This window comes from Carex rostrata, unplaced genomic scaffold (genome assembly GCF_964058835.1).
Source record: "Carex rostrata unplaced genomic scaffold, lpCarRost1.2 SCAFFOLD_38, whole genome shotgun sequence".
Classification (NCBI taxonomy): Eukaryota; Viridiplantae; Streptophyta; class Magnoliopsida; order Poales; family Cyperaceae; genus Carex; species Carex rostrata.
In genome coordinates, this window is record NW_027601202.1 from 252,501 (window position 1) to 262,500 (window position 10,000).

Below are 10,000 nucleotides of genomic sequence, written 5' to 3' on the forward strand. Positions count from 1 at the left end.
CTGCCCGATCGTGTTTCGCCGGCTTTACGGCTGGGGATTTCAACCCGCATCGGTCTCTGCGGGGCGCCTCCACGCTTAGGCACCCCGCTCAACCGTGTTTCGCCGGCTTTACGGCTGGGGATTTCAACCCGCTCGGTCACTGCGGGGCGCCTCCACGCTTAGGCGCCCCGCTCAACCGTGTTTCGCCGGCTTTACGGCTGGGGATTTCAACCCGCGCAGCTACCCGCATCGGTCTTACGGGCGCCTCCACGCTTAGACGCCCTGCCCGAACGTGTTTCGCCGGCTTTACGGCTGGGGATTTCAACCCGCTCGGTCTCTGCGGGGCGCCTCCACGCTTAGGCTCCCCAATGAACCGTGTTTCGCCGGCTTTACGGCTGGGGATTTCAACCCGCGCGGCTACCCGCATCGGTCTTACGGGCGAAACTCCACGCGGAGTCACCCTGCCCGAACGTGTTTCGCCGGCTTTACGGCTGGGGATTTCAACCCGCTCGGTCTCTGCGGGGCGCCTCCACGCTTAGGCGCCCCGCTCAACCGTGTTTCACCGGCTTTACGGCTGGGGATTTCAACCCGCTCGGTCACTGCAGGGCACCTCCACGCTTAGGCGCCCCGCTCAACCGTGTTTCGCCGGCTTTACGGCTGGGGATTTCAACCCGCACGGCTACCCGCATCGGTCTTACGGGCGCCTCCACGCTTAGACGCCCTGCCCGAACGTGTTTCGCCGGCTTTACAGCTGGGGATTTCAACCCGCTCGGTCTCTGCGGGGCGCCTCCACGCTTAGGCGCCCCAATGAACCGTGTTTCGCCGGCTTTACGGCTGGGGATTTCAACCCGCGCGGCTACCCGCATCGGTCTTACGGGCGAAACTCCACGCGGAGTCGCCCTGCCCGAACTTGTTTCGCCGGCTTTACGGCTGGGGATTTCAACCCGCTCGGTCTCTGCGGGGCGCCTCCACGCTTAGGCGCCCCAATGAACCGTGTTTCGCCGGCTTTACGGCTGGGGATTTCAACCCGCGCGGCTACCCGCATCGGTCTTACGGGCGAAACTCCACGCGGAGTCGCCCTGCCCGAACTTGTTTCGCCGGCTTTACGGCTGGGGATTTCAACCCGCTCGGTCTCTGCGGGGCGCCTCCACGGTTAGGCGCCCCAATGAACCGTGTTTCGCCGGCTTTACGGCTGGGGATTTCAACCCGCTCGGTCTCTGCGGGGCGCCTCCACGCTTAGGCGCCCCAATGAACCGTGTTTCGCCGGCTTTACGGCTGGGGATTTCAACCCGCGCGGCTACCCGCATCGGCCTTACGGGCGAAACTCCACGCGGAGTCACCCTGCCCGACCGCTTTTCGCCGGCTTTACGGCTGGGGATTTCAACCCGCATCGGTCTTACGGGCGCCTCCACGCTTAGACGCCCTGCCCCACCGTGTTTCGCCGGCTCTACGGCTGGGGATTTCAACCCGCGTGGTCCGTGTTTTTCGGTAACATATTCGTGTTCCTTGCCCCCGACGGGCCGTGTTTTTCGGTAACAAAATCGTGTCTTTTGTCCCCGCTGCACCGTGTTTTTTGCCCCGCTCAACCGTGTTTTTTGCCCCCGCTCAACCGTGCTTACTGCCCCCGCTCAACCGTGTTTTTTCGGTAACATAATCGTGTCTTCGGGTAACATAATCTTGTTTTTCGGGCCATTTTACACCGACGGAGGCACCCACAGGGGCCATGTACACCCCGCTTGGCATGTACATGAGGGGCTGCCTCTTCCAAAAATCCTTCCCCCCTATAGGGGAATATGCATTTTGGGTCTCCAGCCACGCCCAGGGTTACCACCCCCTGGAAATCCCCCAGGTTTACCCCCCATTTTATGTGGATGCATAGATTCAGACCGCCCTGCTCCACCGCTTTTGGCCATTTTTGCCCAACGTTAGCCGCTTCGGCGTGCCGCTGGACTGTTTTCGGGCCTTTTTCACCGACGCTTGGCCGTATCCGCTTAGTTTTCCCCAACGGGTGGCCGCATCCGCTTAGTTTTCCCCCGCTGGACTGTTTTCGGGTCACTTTTGCCCAACGTTAGCGGCTTCCGCTTGCCGCTGGGCTGTTTTCGGGCCATTTTTCCCCCACACTTGGCCGTATCCGCTTAGTTTTCCCCAACGCGTGGCCGCATCCGCTTAGTTTTCCCCCGCTGAACTGTTTTCGGGTCACTTTTGCCCAACGTTAGCCGCTTCCGCTTGCCGCTGGGCTGTTTTCGGGCCATTTTTCCCCAACACTTGGCCGTATCCGCTTAGTTTTCCCCAACGCGTGGCCGCATCCGCTTAGTTTTCCCCCGCTGAACTGTTTTCGGGTCAGTTTTGCCCAACGTTAGCCGCTACCGCTTGCCGCTGGACTGTTTTCGGGCCAATTTCCACCGACTCTTGGCCGTATCCGCTTAGTTTTCCCCAACGCGTGGCCGCATCCGCTTAGTTTTCCCCCGCTGAACTGTTTTCGGGTCACTTTTGCCCAACGTTAGCCGCTTCCGCTTGCCGCTGGACTGTTTTCGGGCCAATTTCCACCGACTCTTGGCCGTATCCGCTTAGTTTTCCCCAACGCGTGGCCGCATCCGCTTAGTTTTCCCCCGCTGAACTGTTTTCGGGTCAGTTTTGCCCAACGTTAGCCGCTTCCGCTTGCCGCTGGACTGTTTTCGGGCCAATTTCCACCGACTCTTGGCCGTATCCGCTTAGTTTTCCCCAACGCGTGGCCGCATCCGCTTAGTTTTCCCCCGCTGATCCATTTTCGGGTCACTTTTGCCCAACGTTAGCCGCTTCCGCTTGCCGCTGGGCTGTTTTCGGGCCAATTTCCACCGACACTTGGCCGCATCCGCTTAGTTTTCCCCAACGCGTGGCCGCATCCGCTTAGTTTTCCCCCGCTTAACTGTTTTCGGGTCACTTTTCCCCAACGTTAGCCGCTTCCGCTTGCCGCTGGGCTGTTTTCGGGCCATTTTTCCCCAACACTTGGCCGTATCCGCTTAGTTTTCCCCAACGCGTGGCCGCATCCGCTTAGTTTTCCCCCGCTGAACTGTTTTCGGGTCACTTTTGCCCAACGTTAGCCGCTTCCGCTTGCCGCTGGACTGTTTTCGGGCCAATTTCCACCGACTCTGGGCCGGATCCGCTTAGTTTTCCCCAACGCTTGGCTGCATCCGCTTAATTTTCCCCAGCTGAACTGTTTTCGGGTCACTTTGTCCCAACGTTAGCCGTTTCCGCTTGCCGCTGGACTGTTTTCGGGCCATTTTCCACCGACTCTTGGCCGTATCCGCTTGGTTTTCCCCAACGCTTGGCTGCTTCCGCTTAATTTCCCCCAGCTGAACTGTTTTCGGGTCACTTTTGCCCAACGTTAGCCGTTTCCGCTTGCCGCTGGACTGTTTTCGGGCCATTTTTCACCGACACTTGGCCGTATCCGCTTAGTTTTCGCCAACAATTGGCTGCATCCGCTTAATTTTCCAAGCTATACTGCTTTCGGGTCAGTTTTGCCCAACGTTAGCCGCTTCCGCTTGCCGCTGGGCTGTTTTCGGGCCATTTTCCACCCACGCTGGCACCGACGGGGCCATGTACACCCACGCGCGTGTACATGAGGGGGCACCCATTTTTGAAAACCTTGCCCCCCTATAGGGGAATATGCATTTTGAGGCTCTAGCCACGCCCAGGGTTACCACCCCCTGAAAATCCCCCAAGTCGAAATCACCCATGTAAAATATTCAAAAAAATCTCAAAAAATCACAAAAAATTTATAAAATCAAATAAATTCAAAAAAAAAAAAAAAATTTCAAAAATTCAAAAAAAATTCAAAAAATTCAAAAAAATTCAAAAAAATTCAAAAAAATTCAAAAAATTCAAAAATTCAAAAAAAGTCCAAAAACCCAAAAAAACTTCAAAAATTTCAAAAATTCAAAAAAATTTCAAAAAAAATTTCAAAAATTTGCCCCGCTGAACTGTTTTCGGGTCACTTTTGCCCAACGTTAGCCGCTTCCGCTTGCCGCTGGACTGTTTTCGGGCCAATTTCCACCGACTCTTGGCCGTATCCGCTTAGTTTTCCCCAACGCGTGGCCGCATCCGCTTAGTTTTCCCCCGCTGAACTGTTTTCGGGTCACTTTTGCCCAACGTTAGCCGCTTCCGCTTGCCGCTGGGCTGTTTTCGGGCCAATTTCCACCGACACTTGGCCGCATCCGCTTAGTTTTCCCCAACGCGTGCCCGCATCCGCTTAGTTTTCCCCCGCTTAACTGTTTTCGGGTCACTTTTCCCCAACGTTAGCCGCTTCCGCTTGCCGCTGGGCTGTTTTCGGGCCATTTTTCCCCAACACTTGGCCGTATCCGCTTAGTTTTCCCCAACGCGTGGCCGCATCCGCTTAGTTTTCCCCCGCTGAACTGTTTTCGGGTCACTTTTGCCCAACGTTAGCCGCTTCCGCTTGCCGCTGGACTGTTTTCGGGCCAATTTCCACCGACTCTGGGCCGGATCCGCTTAGTTTTCCCCAACGCTTGGCTGCATCCGCTTAATTTTCCCCAGCTGAACTGTTTTCGGGTCACTTTGTCCCAACGTTAGCCGTTTCCGCTTGCCGCTGGACTGTTTTCGGGCCATTTTCCACCGACTCTTGGCCGTATCCGCTTGGTTTTCCCCAACGCTTGGCTGCTTCCGCTTAATTTCCCCCAGCTGAACTGTTTTCGGGTCACTTTTGCCCAACGTTAGCCGTTTCCGCTTGCCGCTGGACTGTTTTCGGGCCATTTTTCACCGTCACTTGGCCGTATCCGCTTAGTTTTCGCCAACAATTGGCTGCATCCGCTTAATTTTCCAAGCTATACTGCTTTCGGGTCAGTTTTGCCCAACGTTAGCCGCTTCCGCTTGCCGCTGGGCTGTTTTCGGGCCATTTTCCACCCACGCTGGCACCGACGGGGCCATGTACACCCACGCGCGTGTACATGAGGGGGCACCCATTTTTGAAAACCTTGCCCCCCTATAGGGGAATATGCATTTTGAGGCTCTAGCCACGCCCAGGGTTACCACCCCCTGAAAATCCCCCAAGTCGAAATCACCCATGTAAAATATTCAAAAAAATCTCAAAAAATCACAAAAAATTTATAAAATCAAATAAATTCAAAAAAAAAAAAAAAAATTCAAAAATTCAAAAAAAATTCAAAAAATTCAAAAAAATTCAAAAAAATTCAAAAAAATTCAAAAAATTCAAAAATTCAAAAAAAGTCCAAAAACTCAAAAAAACTTCAAAAATTTCAAAAATTCAAAAAAATTTCAAAAAAAATTTCAAAAATTTGCCCCGCTGAACTGTTTTCGGGTCACTTTTGCCCAACGTTAGCCGCTTCCGCTTGCCGCTGGACTGTTTTCAGGCCAATTTCCACCGACTCTTGGCCGTATCCGCTTAGTTTTCCCCAACGCGTGGCCGCATCCGCTTAGTTTTCCCCCGCTGGACTGTTTTCGGGTCACTTTTGCCCAACGTTAGCGGCTTCCGCTTGCCGCTGGGCTGTTTTCGGGCCATTTTTCCCCCACACTTGGCCGTATCCGCTTAGTTTTCCCCAACGCGTGGCCGCATCCGCTTAGTTTTCCCCCGCTGAACTGTTTTCGGGTCACTTTTGCCCAACGTTAGCCGCTTCCGCTTGCCGCTGGGCTGTTTTCGGGCCATTTTTCCCCAACACTTGGCCGTATCCGCTTAGTTTTCCCCAACGCGTGGCCGCATCCGCTTAGTTTTCCCCCGCTGAACTGTTTTCGGGTCAGTTTTGCCCAACGTTAGCCGCTACCGCTTGCCGCTGGACTGTTTTCGGGCCAATTTCCACCGACTCTTGGCCGTATCCGCTTAGTTTTCCCCAACGCGTGGCCGCATCCGCTTAGTTTTCCCCCGCTGAACTGTTTTCGGGTCACTTTTGCCCAACGTTAGCCGCTTCCGCTTGCCGCTGGACTGTTTTCGGGCCAATTTCCACCGACTCTTGGCCGTATCCGCTTAGTTTTCCCCAACGCGTGGCCGCATCCGCTTAGTTTTCCCCCGCTGAACTGTTTTCGGGTCACTTTTGCCCAACGTTAGCCGCTTCCGCTTGCCGCTGGACTGTTTTCGGGCCAATTTCCACCGACTCTTGGCCGTATCCGCTTAGTTTTCCCCAACGCGTGGCCGCATCCGCTTAGTTTTCCCCCGCTGATCCATTTTCGGGTCACTTTTGCCCAACGTTAGCCGCTTCCGCTTGCCGCTGGGCTGTTTTCGGGCCAATTTCCACCGACACTTGGCCGCATCCGCTTAGTTTTCCCCAACGCGTGGCCGCATCCGCTTAGTTTTCCCCCGCTTAACTGTTTTCGGGTCACTTTTCCCCAACGTTAGCCGCTTCCGCTTGCCGCTGGGCTGTTTTCGGGCCATTTTTCCCCAACACTTGGCCGTATCCGCTTAGTTTTCCCCAACGCGTGGCCGCATCCGCTTAGTTTTCCCCCGCTGAACTGTTTTCGGGTCACTTTTGCCCAACGTTAGCCGCTTCCGCTTGCCGCTGGACTGTTTTCGGGCCAATTTCCACCGACTCTGGGCCGGATCCGCTTAGTTTTCCCCAACGCTTGGCTGCATCCGCTTAATTTTCCCCAGCTGAACTGTTTTCGGGTCACTTTGTCCCAACGTTAGCCGTTTCCGCTTGCCGCTGGACTGTTTTCGGGCCATTTTCCACCGACTCTTGGCCGTATCCGCTTGGTTTTCCCCAACGCTTGGCTGCTTCCGCTTAATTTCCCCCAGCTGAACTGTTTTCGGGTCACTTTTGCCCAACGTTAGCCGTTTCCGCTTGCCGCTGGACTGTTTTCGGGCCATTTTTCACCGACACTTGGCCGTATCCGCTTAGTTTTCGCCAACAATTGGCTGCATCCGCTTAATTTTCCAAGCTATACTGCTTTCGGGTCAGTTTTGCCCAACGTTAGCCGCTTCCGCTTGCCGCTGGGCTGTTTTCGGGCCATTTTCCACCCACGCTGGCACCGACGGGGCCATGTACACCCACGCGCGTGTACATGAGGGGGCACCCATTTTTGAAAACCTTGCCCCCCTATAGGGGAATATGCATTTTGAGGCTCTAGCCACGCCCAGGGTTACCACCCCCTGAAAATCCCCCAAGTCGAAATCACCCATGTAAAATATTCAAAAAAATCTCAAAAAATCACAAAAAATTTATAAAATCAAATAAATTCAAAAAAAAAAAAAAAATTTCAAAAATTCAAAAAAAATTCAAAAAATTCAAAAAAATTCAAAAAAATTCAAAAAATTCAAAAATTCAAAAAAAGTCCAAAAACCCAAAAAAACTTCAAAAATTTCAAAAATTCAAAAAAATTTCAAAAAAAATTTCAAAAATTTGCCCCGCTGAACTGTTTTCGGGTCACTTTTGCCCAACGTTAGCCGCTTCCGCTTGCCGCTGGACTGTTTTCGGGCCAATTTCCACCGACTCTTGGCCGTATCCGCTTAGTTTTCCCCAACGCGTGGCCGCATCCGCTTAGTTTTCCCCCGCTGAACTGTTTTCGGGTCACTTTTGCCCAACGTTAGCCGCTTCCGCTTGCCGCTGGGCTGTTTTCGGGCCAATTTCCACCGACACTTGGCCGCATCCGCTTAGTTTTCCCCAACGCGTGCCCGCATCCGCTTAGTTTTCCCCCGCTTAACTGTTTTCGGGTCACTTTTCCCCAACGTTAGCCGCTTCCGCTTGCCGCTGGGCTGTTTTCGGGCCATTTTTCCCCAACACTTGGCCGTATCCGCTTAGTTTTCCCCAACGCGTGGCCGCATCCGCTTAGTTTTCCCCCGCTGAACTGTTTTCGGGTCACTTTTGCCCAACGTTAGCCGCTTCCGCTTGCCGCTGGACTGTTTTCGGGCCAATTTCCACCGACTCTGGGCCGGATCCGCTTAGTTTTCCCCAACGCTTGGCTGCATCCGCTTAATTTTCCCCAGCTGAACTGTTTTCGGGTCACTTTGTCCCAACGTTAGCCGTTTCCGCTTGCCGCTGGACTGTTTTCGGGCCATTTTCCACCGACTCTTGGCCGTATCCGCTTGGTTTTCCCCAACGCTTGGCTGCTTCCGCTTAATTTCCCCCAGCTGAACTGTTTTCGGGTCACTTTTGCCCAACGTTAGCCGTTTCCGCTTGCCGCTGGACTGTTTTCGGGCCATTTTTCACCGTCACTTGGCCGTATCCGCTTAGTTTTCGCCAACAATTGGCTGCATCCGCTTAATTTTCCAAGCTATACTGCTTTCGGGTCAGTTTTGCCCAACGTTAGCCGCTTCCGCTTGCCGCTGGGCTGTTTTCGGGCCATTTTCCACCCACGCTGGCACCGACGGGGCCATGTACACCCACGCGCGTGTACATGAGGGGGCACCCATTTTTGAAAACCTTGCCCCCCTATAGGGGAATATGCATTTTGAGGCTCTAGCCACGCCCAGGGTTACCACCCCCTGAAAATCCCCCAAGTCGAAATCACCCATGTAAAATATTCAAAAAAATCTCAAAAAATCACAAAAAATTTATAAAATCAAATAAATTCAAAAAAAAAAAAAAAATTTCAAAAATTCAAAAAAAATTCAAAAAATTCAAAAAAATTCAAAAAAATTCAAAAAAATTCAAAAAATTCAAAAATTCAAAAAAAGTCCAAAAACTCAAAAAAACTTCAAAAATTTCAAAAATTCAAAAAAATTTCAAAAAAAATTTCAAAAATTTGCCCCGCTGAACTGTTTTCGGGTCACTTTTGCCCAACGTTAGCCGCTTCCGCTTGCCGCTGGACTGTTTTCGGGCCAATTTCCACCGACTCTTGGCCGTATCCGCTTAGTTTTCCCCAACGCGTGGCCGCATCCGCTTAGTTTTCCCCCGCTGAACTGTTTTCGGGTCACTTTTGCCCAACGTTAGCCGCTTCCGCTTGCCGCTGGGCTGTTTTCGGGCCAATTTCCACCGACACTTGGCCGCATCCGCTTAGTTTTCCCCAACGCGTGCCCGCATCCGCTTAGTTTTCCCCCGCTTAACTGTTTTCGGGTCACTTTTCCCCAACGTTAGCCGCTTCCGCTTGCCGCTGGGCTGTTTTCGGGCCATTTTTCCCCAACACTTGGCCGTATCCGCTTAGTTTTCCCCAACGCGTGGCCGCATCCGCTTAGTTTTCCCCCGCTGAACTGTTTTCGGGTCACTTTTGCCCAACGTTAGCCGCTTCCGCTTGCCGCTGGGCTGTTTTCGGGCCAATTTCCACCGACACTTGGCCGCATCCGCTTAGTTTTCCCCAACGCGTGCCCGCATCCGCTTAGTTTTCCCCCGCTTAACTGTTTTCGGGTCACTTTTCCCCAACGTTAGCCGCTTCCGCTTGCCGCTGGGCTGTTTTCGGGCCATTTTTCCCCAACACTTGGCCGTATCCGCTTAGTTTTCCCCAACGCGTGGCCGCATCCGCTTAGTTTTCCCCAACGCGTGCCCGCATCCGCTTAGTTTTCCCCCGCTTAACTGTTTTCGGGTCACTTTTTCCCAACGTTAGCCGCTTCCGCTTGCCGCTGGACTGTTTTCGGGCCAATTTCCACCGACTCTGGGCCAGATCCGCTTTGTTTTCCCCAACGCGTGGCCGCATCCGCTTAGTTTTCCCCCGCTTAACTGTTTTCGTGTCACTTTTCCCCAACGTTAGCCGCTTCCGCTTGCCGCTGGGCTGTTTTCGGGCCAATTTCCACCGACTCTTGGCCGGATCCGCTTAATTTTCCCCAGCTGAACTGTTTTCGGGTCATTTTAGCCCGACGGGGGCACCGACGGGACTGTTTTCGGGCCATTTTGCACCGACGCTTGGCCGCATGCGCTCAGTTTTGGGGCCATTTTTCACTGACGGCTGGCCGCATCCGCTTAGTTGCCCCCGCTTTGCTGATTTTTGCGCCGTTTTTTTTGTTGAACTTCAGGTTTCAAACTTCCAATTTTTTTTCCAAACTGCAGATTTCATATTTTATATTTTTAATAAATTTGAACTTTTTCAAAATATCAAAAAAGTATTGCCTACATCCATAATTTGGATCGCGTACAATCCGGAAGTTTGAGAA